This window comes from Hipposideros armiger, unplaced genomic scaffold, assembly GCF_001890085.2.
Source record: "Hipposideros armiger isolate ML-2016 unplaced genomic scaffold, ASM189008v1 scaffold_518, whole genome shotgun sequence".
Classification (NCBI taxonomy): Eukaryota; Metazoa; Chordata; class Mammalia; order Chiroptera; family Hipposideridae; genus Hipposideros; species Hipposideros armiger.
The window spans coordinates 654,008-669,726 of record NW_017731868.1 but is presented as its reverse complement, the minus strand read 5'-3'; the positions used below and the strand labels follow the sequence as shown (position 1 = coordinate 669,726).

The 15,719-nt window shown below is 40.5% G+C and overlaps 1 protein-coding gene across 14 annotated transcripts in view; it reads right to left on the bottom strand.

Annotated features, from left to right (window-relative positions):
* The window catches only part of HUWE1 (HECT, UBA and WWE domain containing E3 ubiquitin protein ligase 1), a 169,949-nt gene extending 158,716 nt beyond the window's left edge, over positions 1 to 11,233 (bottom strand). For 10 of the 14 annotated variants that reach the window (XM_019668123.1, XM_019668130.1, XM_019668129.1 and 7 more), the window contains exons 1-3: positions 11,125 to 11,233; positions 10,842 to 10,932; positions 4,937 to 5,073 (exon numbers count right to left, since the gene is read on the bottom strand). The gene's annotated coding sequence lies outside the window, so the exon portion shown is untranslated. Of the gene's footprint in view, positions 1 to 4,936; positions 5,074 to 8,125; positions 8,145 to 8,502; positions 8,695 to 10,841; positions 10,933 to 11,124 lie in introns of those variants that run through there. The other 4 variants (XM_019668127.1, XM_019668126.1, XM_019668124.1 and 1 more) reach the window with 4 other exon arrangements.
* Between the last annotated feature and the right edge of the window lie 4,486 nt (positions 11,234 to 15,719).

The following is a 15,719-nucleotide window of genomic DNA, read 5'->3' as shown; positions in this document are numbered from 1 at the left end:
TTCTCATTTAATCCCAATAACCCCATGAATAAGGTATCTTCCCTAGATGAGGCAGCAGATAGGTTAACTTGACCCAAGTGACAGAACGAGTAGGGGCCAGAAAAAATTTTAAAAATCAAGCATTTTTCCTGCCCATCTTATATAAATTACATCACTGAGTAACCTTATAAAATTATTCCTGGTAATATATGAAAACAAAATGATGGGAGTTAGAATGTCACCATTTTGCCACTTCCAAATAATTAATGGATAAGCTTTGGGTAACAAAGGCTGTTAACATCCAAAAAAAAAAAAGTCCAAGACATCATTACAACCTAACGAAAGTTGTGAATGAACACAGCACTGCCAATATTCTTGCCAAAAGGAATGAACCTGAATTTATAAAGCCTTAGGATCTACCTGTCAATTTGCAGAAAATCCAGAGAACAGAGAAATGGGTTAAACTGTACTGAATATGCAACTAGCAAAATTAAGTCTATGGGAAGCTCTACAGGTTAAATGGCCTGAGTTCAACAGATAGAGTATAGGGAAAAGAAAAGGAATGCATATATATATTTAAAAGACAAATCAAGTTTTAAAAAATGGACAGAACTAACTTGAACGGTAGGGGGATGTGCAGATAAAGGAAGATCAGGAAAACCAATGTGTCCCTAGTATCCAGGATGGCACACTTGGATAAAACCATTAACAGAATGCAAAGAAGTGATTACTACAAATTCTGAGGGAGGGAGGATGCTGTGAATGGCATGAGTACAAGGACAAACTTCTAGGGTGACAGGAAAAGTTCTATTTCTTGACTTGGGTGGCAGTTGCAAAAGTGTATGCTTTAAAATAATTTATTAAACTCTATCTAAATTTGTTTTTGGGTGGCTTTCTGTACCTTTTATTCTATTTTTTTGCAATAAAAGGAAAACATTTTAATCACATTAAAGCTGCTTACATATGGTATGATTCCATTTGTATGAAATGTCCAGAATAGGCAAATCTATAGAGATACAGAGTAGATTACTGGTTGCCAAGCACTACGGTGGTTGGGAGAGAGAAGGGAAGTGACTATTAATGGGCACTGGGTTTCTTTTAGGGGTGATGAAAATGTTCTAAAATTGATGTAGTAATGGTTATACAACTGTGAATAATTAAAAAGCATTGTACACTTTAAATGGGTGAATTGTATGGTACATGAATTAAATTTCAATAAAGCTGTTGAAAAGTCTAAGAGACCCCAGTTGAGCTAAGCCACATTTTAAAAATAAAGACTGGGGTGGAGCTTGAGAATCTCAATTTCTGACAAATTCCTCAATGATGCTGCTGATACTGATCTGGGAACCTCATTTTGAGAACCACTTCAACAAAGGATTTCAAAACTGCTTCTAGATGGAGTCAGTACTAAACAGCACTGAAGAGTGAAGTGTCTTTACTCAGGGACTGAGAAAGTCCAGAAAAGAAAAAACCAGTTAACACCTTGTGCCAAACATTCTTCTATTCCAGTGGTTCCCCTGACCATCAGCATCTCCTGGGAACTTGTTGGAAATGTCAATTCTCAGGCCCCTCCCAGACTTACAGAATCAGAAACTCTAGGGGTGGATCCCAGAAATATGTTTTAGCAAGCCCTCTAGGTGATTGTGAGGTTCCCTAAAGTTTCAGAAACACTCTTTTAAGCACTTTATAGGCATTAACTCAGCTAAACTTGTCCAAAAACCTATGAGGTAGGTAACACTTATTATTACCATTTTACAGATTAAGAACTGTGGCACAGATTAAATAATTTGCACAAGATGACACAGCTGGTAAAAAATGGAGTCAGACTTGAACCCAGGTAATCTAAATAATTCCAGAGTCTGTTTTTGATCACTGTGCTCAAAGGTACTTCCTTCCACCTATAAGAATGCAATCGGCAGAATGTAATAACAAAGAATTAGCAATGGAAGTAAAAAAAAAAAAAGCAAAGATCAGGAGAAATATGCCTCATTATAAAGATAGACAAGTAAGAAAATAATTGCAGCAAATAATGTAATTATTAAAGCAATCTCCAAAAGTGTTCCGAAACATAAGCAGCTACCAAATACAATATACACAAGTATTTCCAGTGCAATTCTCTGGTATCTAATTATAAGGACTTAAAGCCTGGATTTACGCTCAAGATGTTACATAAATTCATGGCAGTGTGTTCACACTTACCAATCTTTAAAATCTAAACAATTATACTAAAAGGTCACTCCAGAATAATTTGTATCTCCCTACTCCTAGTCCCTTTTAGTTACTATTACTACTTAAAGATTTTTGAGAAGGAAAATCTGCTTTCTTTCACAACATCTCAGATTACACTATCAGAATCTCAAGGTTGAAAAAGAATTTTCACATCCATCTAGTCCAATCAGCAATCCAGATTGATCAATCTACAATACCAATCTCCACTTAATTATACATTCATAAGAAGCTAAAACAAACTCCAACTTTCTGTAAAATCACATTCTGGGATCAATCCATGTCACCGCTGTAATTTTTAAATCCAAATGAGTAAAAACTTTTAAAGGAACATAAAAGTTGAAAATGTTCAGGTAAACACCCCAAACAAAACCTACAGTTGGTTTTACTCATAGAGAGACACTCCCCTTCACTATCTGAAAGCATTTCTATAACCAAGCTGGTCAACAAGTACGTCAAGTTTTAGCAACTCAACCCCTATGACACATCAAATGAGAGGGCTTCCAAAGAATCTTCTGAGTTGAATTATCCCTGACATTAACATAAAAACATCTGGTAACCAGTCATTGAGGAAACGAGTCTGAGAACAATACCAGAACCCAACTGTTTGTGACTATCAACCTTATAGATGGTGAGATCATTGTAAGGCAGCCTAATATGGCCACAGCTACACATCAGATTTTAACAACGTAACCTAACTGCAGGAGAGGTACATGGAATATAAAGAGCAAGTATTTTCCAAGTAAACAAGCTTGGCATTTCAACACTTTGAACCCATGCTTGAAAACACACAACAAAGCTAAAAATAAAAAGACCAATAGCATTTCCATTGTAAACTTGTAGCTGTTAAGAACTCTGGAAAACAATTCAAATATTGACACGCCTACTTGTATGCAAAGCTCTGTCCCCAAAATCTACAGTTATCCTATTTTCACAAACTCAGGGTAAGAAGGTTTAAGTGCCCTTGTTCAAACTTCCTACCTACAGAAAACTCAAAACAGGGGTAAATAATCGCTATGTCTAATGTGCTCAAAAATTTTGTTAAACAAATGGACTTCACTGCAATCCCCAAGAAATCATTTCTTTAACACTTAGTCTATTTTCCACTAGCAATCTTTCTCCATTAATGAACAAAGAACTGAGAAGCCTGAACTCATAATACATACTACTGGTGATTCACAATCACATTTCATCTAAATACCTCAAAAACTTTCATTCATGACCTCTACCCTCTTTGCCCCTTCAACTTGGAATCACTCTCATTTTAAAGGTAAGCACAAGTGGCCTTGCTCTACCCCCATTCAGACTTAAGTCAAAGGCTGGCTGGAGCCTATGTGTCCAGCTTCCATTCTTGGGTTTTAACCATGGAAAAGACATACAGTAGATCCCAGGATGGCCAATGCTACACAAGGAAAGGAATAAACAGTTTAAAGGACTTTATGCTGGGGGAACATCATTTCCGGAATGAAAATGAAAAACAACAACAGGAAAACTACAGTTGTAATAGCTGAAAATCAGGATGTAAGTGGAAGCTCTTGAAAACTGTTTAGTATTGCCATTTCAAAAAGTTTATTACAGCCAGAGGAACTCATCACTAAGTCTCAATAGCTCAGAAGTTATGGGTCAGAGCAGCTGAGACATCAACATCAAAAGAATAAAAAGCAACATTATAAGATAGTATAAAAATAACTAAACCACCTAAGGAAATTGAAACCATGATGAAAAACCCCAAAGGCACAATCAGGTCATTATCTAGGAAACATTAGCTTCTTCCACAAGGAGGCCTACTTTTCATCCGGAGCAGTAAGCAGGGCCAAGACATGGAACTGAAGTCAGGTATCAATTAAATCAGACTCTGCCACAGAAAAAGGAATCCATGACTAGTTATTTTGGGATAGTGCCTAGGCCGCAGTATCAACTCCAGCTGGGATACAGGAGATTACTGCCATTGTTCCATTATAATGGGGTCCTCCAGGGTCTTTAACTTAGCAAGAATGGGTTAGATACCACAACTAGGATGTAATCACCAAATGTGGGGGAAACTATAGGACAAATTTTTCAAAAAATGAATAACAAAAGGGAGGGAACCTGCAGATTACAATAGATTGAAGAGATGTATCAATCCTTTGTGATAAATGGACCTTCTTCAGAGCCTAATGCAAACAAACTGTAGAATTTGAATACTAGCTTCATATTTGATGTTTTAAAACATCATAATGTTTTTGAATTGAGGTAATGGTTTTGAGGTTGTGTCTACAGAGCCTTTATCTTTTAGAGATACAAATACTTTGCAAATAAAAATATGACAGCAGGGGTTTATTTCAAAATAATTGAGGGGGGCAGAAGTATAGATGAAACAATGGCTGCAAGTTGGTAACTGTTAAACGATAGTGATAGGTACACAGAGGGATCATTATACCATACAATTTTTATATGTTTGAAATTTCCCTAACTCTTTTTAAAAAGAGTTGGCCAGACATAATATCACGCTATTTTATTTTTTGAATTATGCTTAAGGTGATTTTTTAAAAATCACGTACAGATAGATTTCGAACAGTTCAATTCAGTAATGTGCTCCACTTAAATGCAAAAATCAGCCAGTGCCACTTCAGATCAATGGAAGAAACCAAAGTAGCTCAATTACAGAATGGAAATACATAACCCCCCACCATCTCCATTCCAGGAAGTTAAAATACAAACACTACCCACAAAGATTTTTTAAAAAACCAACCTAAAATCACAGCCAATCATACTCATCCTGGTGGGAAATACCAACACTGCTCCAACAGCTTTCTGAACCTTCCTGACCAAGTTGGTCTGCTGGTTCCTCTGGAGTGCTAACCCACTCAGGTCAGACTACTGGAGGACCTACAAAAGAAAAAGATGTGCGGGGGGAGGGGAAAACACACAAACATTTATTAGGGTGTGGGGGAGTTTAACCATTATATCAATGTTCAAACATAATCCCAGTTATTATTTCTTAAGCAATAGCCCTCACAAATCAATTTGCATTTTTCAGGACCTGCTTTGAGCAGTAACAATTCAGAACCAACAGCTAAAACAATTCTTCTAATCTGACAATACCTCCTGAAAAATCAACTCAGTTCTCAACCCAAATGAAATTATAGGGGATAATGGTTGTTTTATAAACAATTTTATATCCTCACTGCAAATTAATACCAAGGCACTGTTAAATTTATTATTTTCTGTGGAAAAAACTGGACACAAAAATTTTCACCTTCATTACATGCTTTTTGGCCACACTGGGAGACAAATGATAAACATCCTAGAAACTCAGGTTGAACTTTGTCACTGAACCTTAGACAAAGTTTTAACTGGTATTTCCACTCCTTCCTCTCTTCTCAGAGATCTACCTAGAATAAATTAAACCTTTTAGACCACACCCAGATTGTCATTCTCAGATTTATTCTAGTTCTGAATGACAAGAGTCAAATTAAGGTTTAGTTACTTTCTGATCATTGCTTGATCATTGTAAAGAACACCAAGGCAAAATCTCAAAACAGAAAGTGATTCCCTGACCTCCAATGAAAAAGGAGGAAAATTTTATTACCTCCAAAGCACTTCAAACTAAATAAATCCTAAAGCTCAAAACTAGTGTCCACATATAATTACTGGATGGTTGGTTAACCCATAGTAAATTTTTAATCGTAGGTAAACTTTTCACTGTCATATTCCTATTTTAAAGCCCATCATCCAGCCAAGGTAATTTTTAAAAAAGCACCCATTTTAATACTGGTCTAATCAAAATCAAAATATTAACAATAAGAAAACTACCTCCATACTGAACAGTCACTTCTATTTAGTCAGAATGTTGGAAAACATAAAATGGCAAAAAACACAACAGAAGGTAAAATATTAAAGAAATGGCAGTAATACCCTTTGGAAAAGAAGCTTGGTATCTCAAAAAATCTTTCTAAACTCTCTCAGAAAGGAATTATCCTGCCCAGGTTAAGACCAAATAGCAGACCCCCACACTGATCTGAGGAACCAAAAAAAGAAAAGAGGTAGGGGAAAAGCAGTATGAACACTTGAAAACTAGCTAGTAGAAGTTCCCTTTATCACTACATAAAGCACCGGGCACCAAATCTCATCTAGGATGAATGGCAGGGCAGGCTACCTTTGAAGAAATAGAAGAAGAGAGGACCCTTTTTAAAAGGCAACATGGAGGGGGGTGGAGGGGGGTTCTTGACAGGAACACTATACTGTAGCTGGTGGTCATTCCAGGGTAGTAATTTTGCACTAAAATTCCTCGACTAGTAGGTTAATGCAGGTGGGAATCACATTCAAACATCAGGAACCATTGGATATAGATTTTTGACCTATGAGAAGGAAAAAAAGTACAAGAATGATAGTAGCCTAGAAATATATGAAAGATTTATAGTTAAAGGAACAAAATCTCTTTTTTTCCCCCAGGTCATCAAACTACCACATATGACACAGATGCATCTGTCAGCATATTCTTACAAGAGAAGGTAACCACAATTTACTGTGTGTCTACCATAAGCCAGGTAACTTTACAAAATGTCTAATTCTAGCAACTACAAGTGCTACCGGTACTATCCCCATTATACAGATGAAAACACTGAGAATCTGAACAGTAACTTGCCCAATGTCACAAAGTTCAACACGAACCCCAAAGCACACAGTACTTCCACCATACCAGGCTGCCTTCCTTTGACTGGGGCTTGCTGGTGTCTCCTCAATCTAGGAAACATTGGGGCTATGAGAAAACAGTGCTGAACATGTAATCTAAAAAGGAAACAACTGATATGGAATTGTCTATAGTAATGGTGGAATGGAGAAGAGAAAAAAGTAGAACAGGGCAATGACTGAGTGGCAGAAAATAATCTATCAAAGCTATTTTATTTTCTAGCACATGGCGGGAAGGGGGGGATGTAGTGGAGACTGACAGGAGTATCTTCTCTCTAGGGAATACAGCTCTTGGTAAAAGAGTTATGAGGACAGGGAATAGAAGGATTAAGAAATGAGAAGCATGTTAAGAGGTGGTCGGTCAGAAGCAAAGATAGATGTCTACAGATGAAGAGGTCACACACAGGAACTCAGAGCAAGGAAGAGAAAAGGGGGTTCCCGAACTTTCGCGGAGGATGGTAGGGAAGTAAAAAGACAAAAGTTGGTTTACTGGAGGGTTATCCTCTACAGCTTTTTTGGGGGGGGGTGGTGGTGGTGGTGGTGGTGGTGGTGTTATGAAGAAGGGAAAGCTAACGGCCCCTAAAATGAAGAGGTCATGAAAACTGAAATTATCAAACCACCAACCCATTCACTGTTCCACCTAAGAGTGGTCGAGCATCATGCAGAGCTGGAGAAATCAGTGCTCTGTGCTTAGATCAGGATCGTAAAGCACGAAGACCTGAGGAAACGGAAGGCTACTATATATGGCTCCATCCATAAAGATGGAGTAAATGCAGGGAACGGGAAAGGCTCTACTCAACACCTGCGTCAAGAGGACCCAATGGAAGAGGGAGAGCGGACGGGATAGGGAACGTGGGCTCTCCTCCTTAGAACTGGGCAAGAGATGACAGGGTAAAAAGCTTTGACTCCTCCTTTTACATACAGCCTTAAATATCCATGTAGATAAGGAAGAGTCAATGGGATGATAGAATTAGAGAAGGGGGAGTACGTCAGAGGCACCAAAGCTTGACTCCTTAACCTTAGTTCAAAGACCATGGGAGGGGGAACTAGAGCCCACCACAAATGATGAAAAACTAGGGGATTGATATGGGCGGCCGCAAGGGCGGAGAACGGAGGCGGGCCCGCAAAAAGGTAGGGGGGAGGGAAATCAAACGTCATAGGTTAGTCCCCCTCTCCCCGACCGCCCAGTCTAACCCCAACCCCACTCCCCAACGAACTCCCAGGACTCCCACCCCCCACTCTTCCCAACCTGCCCACTGCGGCGGCGACAACGGAGGCGCTGACCCACTGGTGGGGCAAAGGCGGGCCCACACGCGGCTGAGGCCCGGGAAATGGTGTCGCCTCGTCCGACCAGAGACGGGGTGGTCTTCGTCTCAGGTTCGGTTTATCGGCACCTGGTCGTTCGGCCAATCGTCACCTCCTTAACGACGGGTATTTGACAGGCGTCACGAACGCGGACAGCCAACACCTCAGTCCCTGGTCCTGGCCGGACAGACATCAGCTTCCGCCGCCATCTTAACAGCAAGCGGACCGACCCTAGTCACTGCCCCCCCCCCACCCGCGAGCTACCTCCGCCAACGCCAACGGATCAAATGAGGACGTAACCCCACTCCCGCGAGAACTCACCGGCTAAGAACAGCACGAGCCGAAGACTCTACGGTCGCCGCCGCGGCTGCGGCAGTCCGTAGCCGAACCGCGGCCGCCTCCGCGCGATCCCGCGAGAACCTCTACCGGACGGGAAAAGCCTGAGCCCAGCCCTTCCCAGACCCCTCCTCCCACCAAAGCCGAAGTCGCTACAGCTCCGCTCTCACCAACGCGAAGCGAAAACCAAATGACGCACCTCCTCACGAAGTGCCGAGGGGCGGGGCCAATCTGCCGCCACCAGCTCCCGCTAGCGCCCTGGCAACTATCGCGATATTACGTTTTAGTCTCTGCGAGACCTTCGAAATCACCGCAGGATGCCGCCCGCGCCTCGCCTTTAGGAAACACGAGATCTCGCGAGGCTGAGTACACGCTCCTAAAAAGGAGAGGCGGGGCTTCATGAAAATGACTGGGAGTTTTTCGGGGGAAGGGAGGAACCTCGCGTTCTGCAGGGATCTCGCCTACCACGAGGTTTCCGACCCACTGCGGTGCTGACTGCCAAACCTCGCGATGACACAGCTCAGCGCCAAATCTCGGCCATGTCCTGAAAACTGCCTCCGCCCCCGATCTAAGGTGTCTAGAACCTAGTGCTTGAGGAAAATTTAAAAAGTCAACCTGTTTATTCTCACGCTTCTGGGCAGAGCTGTACCAATTAGCTAAACAACATTCTGGAAGAGGAGCAATGGGTCCCCCATTGTTACCTGCCTCCAGGAATCACACATTATCCTAGACTAACACATAAAAGACGTTCAATTTCACAATAAGCACGCAAATGCAAATGAAAACAATGCCATAACATTTTTTGTCCATTAGATCAGAAAAAAAAATTTTTTTAAAGACCAGTAACATACAGGCTCATTCTCTCGCCGCACTGCAGGCTAACCTGAATCAATCTTAATCTAACTTAAAAGGCTCACATCGTTAGTTCTAGCTCCAAAGACACCAATTTTAACTCTTAAGGCTTTAACTTGGCATAACCAAAAGATCCAATAAAGTGGTTTTCTCCAAACAAAGGAGACTGCCCTCAAAGGAAAATTGAAGCTTCCTGGGGTGGGGGGGAGTGCGTGCTTGTAGCTTTTAATATGGCAGTTTTTCAACGACTAGCCAACAATGTTCCTCCAATAAATCTTGGGATCCAATCTCGCTCGATTTGTGTGCTTTTCTATTCTACTACATTGTTCTGTCTACTCTAATTTAAATATTTTTCCTTTAGAGTACATTTTAATATCTGGTAGTATAAATACCCCCATCTTTACTTATCTTTTAAGATATTTTCTGGATTATTGTTAGCAATCTTTCTTCCAGATGAACTTTAGAAACATACTAAGTTCCAAAAACTTGGTATATTTATTGAAATTGCATCAACTATATTAAGCAACATAGGAAAAATGGGCATCACTACAAAATTGATCCTTCTTATCCAGAAGCATGTATCCCTTCTCCATGTATGCAAACGTTCTTCTATTATATTCCTCAATAAAGTTTTGTAGTTTACTTCTAGGTATTTTTATTCATTTTTCATGCTATTGCGAAGGGGGTTTTTTCCAGTATTAAATTCTCGAAACGTGTATTGCTTATAGATAGGAAGGCTATTGATATTTACCTATTTACTTTTGTAACAAGACAAAAATATTCAATTTCAGTAGTAATCAGGGAAATGCAAATGAAAACAATGACATACCATTTTTTGCCCTTTAAATTGGCCCAAATTACAAAGATTGGTAATAATTTGTGTTGGCACAACTGTGGAAAAATGGGCACTCTCGCAGAACATTGGAGAGTGTAAATTAACAGCCTTTTGGAATGGCAATTTGGGCAAATCTATCAGAATTCAAAATACGCATACACTGACCCAGCGATTACTCTTCTAAGAATTTCTCCTACAGAAATACTCATACATGTGCATGAAACATAGAAACCCATTCACTATTATAGCATTGCTTGTAACATCCCCCTCCCCCCAAAAAGGGAAACAAGCGAATGTACATCAATCCGGAAATGGTTAAATAAACTATAGTACAATCATACAACGTAGCTGTTTATACAGGAGGTACATTGAGATTCCCTGATATAGGAAGATCTACAAAATATATTAAGTTTTTAAAAAGCAATCTGCCGAAATGAATATGCATGCGTGTGTTATAGTACCATTTAGATCCCAAAACATTACATATACAACAGCTAGTAGTTACCCACGAAAGCTGCCCTCCCGCCCCTCACCTTCCCCCTCCCATGAGGCTGCCTTCCTCGAACCCGCGAGAAACGCCGAAGGCCCGGCCTCTACTCCCTCTCTAGGGCCACTTGGCCACCGCTAATGCCGGTACCTCGCATCCCCACTGTCGGCCGCTGTCTCGCCGCGCTGAGGGCCGCTGCCCCCGAAGAAGCGGCTAGTTCTCGACTGGCGCCGGCGGAGGCCTGGGGGAAGGGGGAGACGGCAGGGTGGAGGGAGTGCTGGGGCAGGCCCCCTGGCCCCTTCACCACCCTTTCCCGCAGGCTCCCCAAGGCCGCCGCCTCCACGCTGAGTCCCGTGGGAACAACCCCCCGCGAAGATCTGAGGACGGCCGCGCGAGCAGAGCCCACCCCCCAACCCCGGGGGTACTTGCTCACCTCGGCGGCAATGGCTCCGCGGGGCCCGCAGGAGCGTGCCGGGTCCGCCGCCCTGCTTCAGCCCCGCTCCCCTCGCTGCTCGCCCTCCGCGGAAAGCCTCCCCCTCCAAGCTCTCCTCACACACGATCTGAGGCTCCACCCCCGGCTCGAGAAGCCCCGCCCCTGCCTCTTGGGAGGGCGCTCCCTCCGCGGTGTAGTCAGGTCCCCTGCAGGGGACCGCGCCTGAGCTACTCCCGGCCCAGGAAATGCAACCCTAAAGTATAGTAGGGTCTCTAACTGGGATTTGATTCGAGGCACGATGGAAGCTACCGAAGGTTGACAGGATTTGATTTGATTTACGTTTAAAAATTAACAATCTCTCCAGCTACCTTGTGAAGGAAGAATTGGGGGTGTGGGGTGGCAAAAGCGCAAGCAGGGACACGGTGTGGATGGAGGGCGGGAGACAACCGGGGTGCCGACCACAGTGACTTCACAAGGGCAGAGCCTTAGAACACAACTTCAGGCACAAAGTGAGCCCTCAGTGAACATTCTCTTTTTCTCCTTGGTGTTATTTGGGGTGGCAGTGCTATTGGCAAAGAGTTTTATAGGGTATCCGCAGCATGGTAATAAAATGAAACTGGTAGGAGATACCCCTAACTATTAACCGTGCTGCATCTGAGGGTGAGAGGAAAGCGGAACTTTGACTTACTACTCTAGATACTTCGGTAAGGTTTGAATTGTTAACAAAAAGCATGTATTAACACAGTATTTTAAAGTATAAAGACAAAAGCACTATCCAAAGTACTCTTGAGTCATAGAGGAAATAAAAACTGTAATTATACCCTCCAGTTCTAATTCCAGCCCTCCACAGCAATGGCTCATGCTCCGAATTGAGAATCTGATGAATGGATCCACTTCCAGCCAAACATATATTTACATATAAAAGTTTGTGTATAATCTTTATGGAAGCCCCTTTGAGATAGAATGACTTATTAAATATTCGTACAATGTTATTTTTAACAGGTGAATGTTATTCCATTGTAATGCTAACTATTTAACCAAGAGTCCGTGTTTTTATTATAAGAAATACAGATATGAACTTGGATGTAATTAAATGGTTGCATATTTCTAAGATTTTTCTCAAGGAGAAATCTGTAGTAGCTAGGTTCGAAAGGTCACTTCTCCAAAAAACTCAGAACGGGCTCTCATGAACAGTTGTAGCAATACACAGTCCCAGCAGAAATATATGAGAATTTCAGCTTATTTGGGTATTCCCATATCCTCACCAATATTGCTATCATCATTTTCAAAACGCATTTTAATTTAATAAGGCCTTTGATTCTAATTCCAATCTCTCACAGCATCTGCACTAAGAACTAACAATCCATGGTCTCTACTCCTAATTCTAACCCCTGAATTTCTACGGTTAATTCCTAGGCCCCATAAAGTGTAGTTCCCCAATTCCTAATTCTAAAATCCCACATACCCCACACCCTAGTTTTAATTTCAGTCTGCAGCAGCCTTTATTTCTCTTGCCAACTATACTCCTTTTACAGTCCTAATTCCTACAAGCGTGTGCACATGTACACACACACACACACACACACACACACACCTGTTGTTTCTATTTTTCTTATTGTAGAATATTCAGAAGATACATGAAAGCATAAAGAAAGTACCAAAAGTAAAAAATTATTCCCATCACCTAGAGCAGCGGTTCTCAACCTTCCTAATGCCAAGACCCCTTAATACAGTTCCTCATGTTGTGGTGACCCCCCAACCATAAAATTATTTTCTTTGCTACTCTATAACTGTAATTTTGCTCCTGTTATGAATCATAATGTAAATATCTTTTTGTTTTCCAGTGGTCTTAGGCGACCCCTGTGAAAGGGTCGTTCGACCCCCAAAGGGGTCGCGACCCACAGGTTGAGAACCGCTGACCTAGCGAGAACCACTATTAATGTATTGGTTTTATGTCCTTCCAGCCTTTTTTTATGTATTATATATGTATTCATAGTTCTAAAACAAAAGTATTATTACAGCAAGCTATTATTTAATAACCTAGTGAATATTTGCCATGTCATTAAATATTTGTTTATAACATGATTTTAATCTCGACATGAAGCATTCCATTTTTTTAACATGTAATTAGTTTTGTCTTTGTCCTTTTTTCATTTTAAAAAAAGTTTTCCTACTTACACATGAATGAATACATTATTACAAAACACAAGACAGATAAATTAAAAATTCCTCTTACATTCATATAAACATAGAAATACATAGGTTTGTTTTGCGTTTTTTACTTTTAAAAAATATAAATATCATCCTATTTTGTGTATTGTTCTGTTAATTGCTTTATTCACCTACTATGGCTTGAAGACCTTTCCATGTCAGTATATAAAAATCTACTTCATTCATCTTGTGTACTGCATAGTATTCCATTGAATGAGTGTATTATAGTTAACTTGATATAGTCACCTATTGATAAATACATTGCTTTCAATCTTTACTATAACAGTGATATTTTTTATTATTAACAGTGCTACAGTAAAAATCCTTGTACGTGCTTTTTTGTGCATATGCTAAAATATTTCTGTAAGATAAATATGGAGAAGCAAAATAGATGGCTCAAAGACAGCACATATTGAAATTTTAACATGTAATGCCAAATTGCCATGTAGGGAGATTCAGTTTACACCTCCACCAGCAGTGAATAAGAATAACCATTTCCCTACATTTTTACCCACACTTGGTATAACCAATCATTTGAATGTTGTGCCAATGTGATGGGTGAAAATGTCATCTCATTATTTGCATTTCCCTGATTTTTAACAAAGTTAATGAATATTTTCATGTTTGTTGGCATTTGTTTGTTCATATCTTTTAATGCATTTTCCAATTGGATTTGTTGGGCTTCTTATTATTGAATTCTGTAGTCTGGATATAAATCTTTGTTACATGTGTGGGGAATATTTTTTTGCAGACTTTGCTTATTTTTAAACTTTGCTTGTGGAATCTATTGGGTACCAATGTTTTAAATGTTGATATATTCAAATTTGTCAGTCATTTCTTCTATGGCTTTTGCATTTTGCATCTTGCATTAAAAAGCCTTTCTACACCAAGATTAGAAACATTGTTCTGTATTTCCTTGTAATATATTAGAATTTTTTATATTTAGCTCTTTAATTTTCTTGTATTACTTTGGTAAATATTTTCTAAGTCATTACATATTCTAACAATGTTATATTTAATAGACGAATATTATTCCATTGTAATACTAATTACTTATTGGTATTTTTCATAGGGCCCTAAACATTTATTAAATAGATCGCTCTTTCCCTTTATCAGAAACAAAATTCCTAAATATATACATGAGTTTGAATGTAAATCATTCATTCAATAGTTCTAAAATCCATCCCAGCAGCAATATCACAGTTTTTTTAAGCACTTGAGCTTTAAATTATTACTTCATACCTACTAGGGTAAGCCCCTCTTGACTCCCTCCACACACACACACACAAATTTCTTGACTATCCTCATGCATTTTCTTTCAGATGAATTATAAAATTAGTTTGTAAAATTCTATAAGAAATCCTAGTGGGCTTTTTTTTTTTTTTAAGATTTTTATTGGGGAATTGGGGGATGGGAACAGCACTGGGGAATTGGGGGAAGGGGAACAGATAAGTTGCTATCCTTTTGTTCTTCAGTCTAGTTGTGGAGGACATTGCTTCACTGGCCCAAGTTGGCACCATAATTGCGCTCTTCCCAAGCGAGGCAGATCAGTCGCCGGCTTCTGGACGGCCGCTCACTGCGGCTGCTGGCCGCTCACGCTGGCTGCTGGCTACATACGGTAGCCCATGGCAACCCACTGCCACAGGGGCTGCAGCCCACGCCGTCGCCGGCGACTCACGGCAGCCCAGCTCCAGGTTGAGCTGTTGTTCAGCATCTTAGCTGTGGAGGGCAGTGTCACTGGCCCTCCCATGTGGGATCCAAACCGGGGCCCTCTGGCGTCCCAAGCCAGTTCTTAACCATCGCGCCACTCGGCCGGCCCCCTAGTGGGCTTTTGATTGCACAAATTTATTTCATCAAATGGTATAGGATATTTTATTTGACAACCCAGTCTTCTATGGCCATACATTCCTGTTGTTTCTAATGGTCCACTGTTATAAGTAGTTCTGTAAAGGGCATTTAGAAAAATCTTTACACACCACTCTAATTATTTAAGTACAATAAATTTTAATAAAGCAAAGCATATTTGCATATTGAGAGAGGTTGATAGGTTTGCCCAATATACTTTGAGAAAGATTTTACCAATTTACAATCCTACTGGGCACATGGGTATGTCATTTCCCTATCTTACTGCATGACTGGGTTTGGAACCTTTGAAAATTTGATAGGCAACATATCTCATTGTTTTGCTGATGAATAATGTATTTTGTACGGATGGTCCCCAACTTCTGATGGCTTGGCTTATGATTTTTCAACTTTATGGTGGTCAAAAACGATATGCATTTAGTGGAAACTATACTTCAAATTTTGAACTGCTCTTTTCCGGGGCTAACAATATGTGATACAATACTCTCCAGTGATGCTGGGCAGCGGCAGTGAGCCTCAGC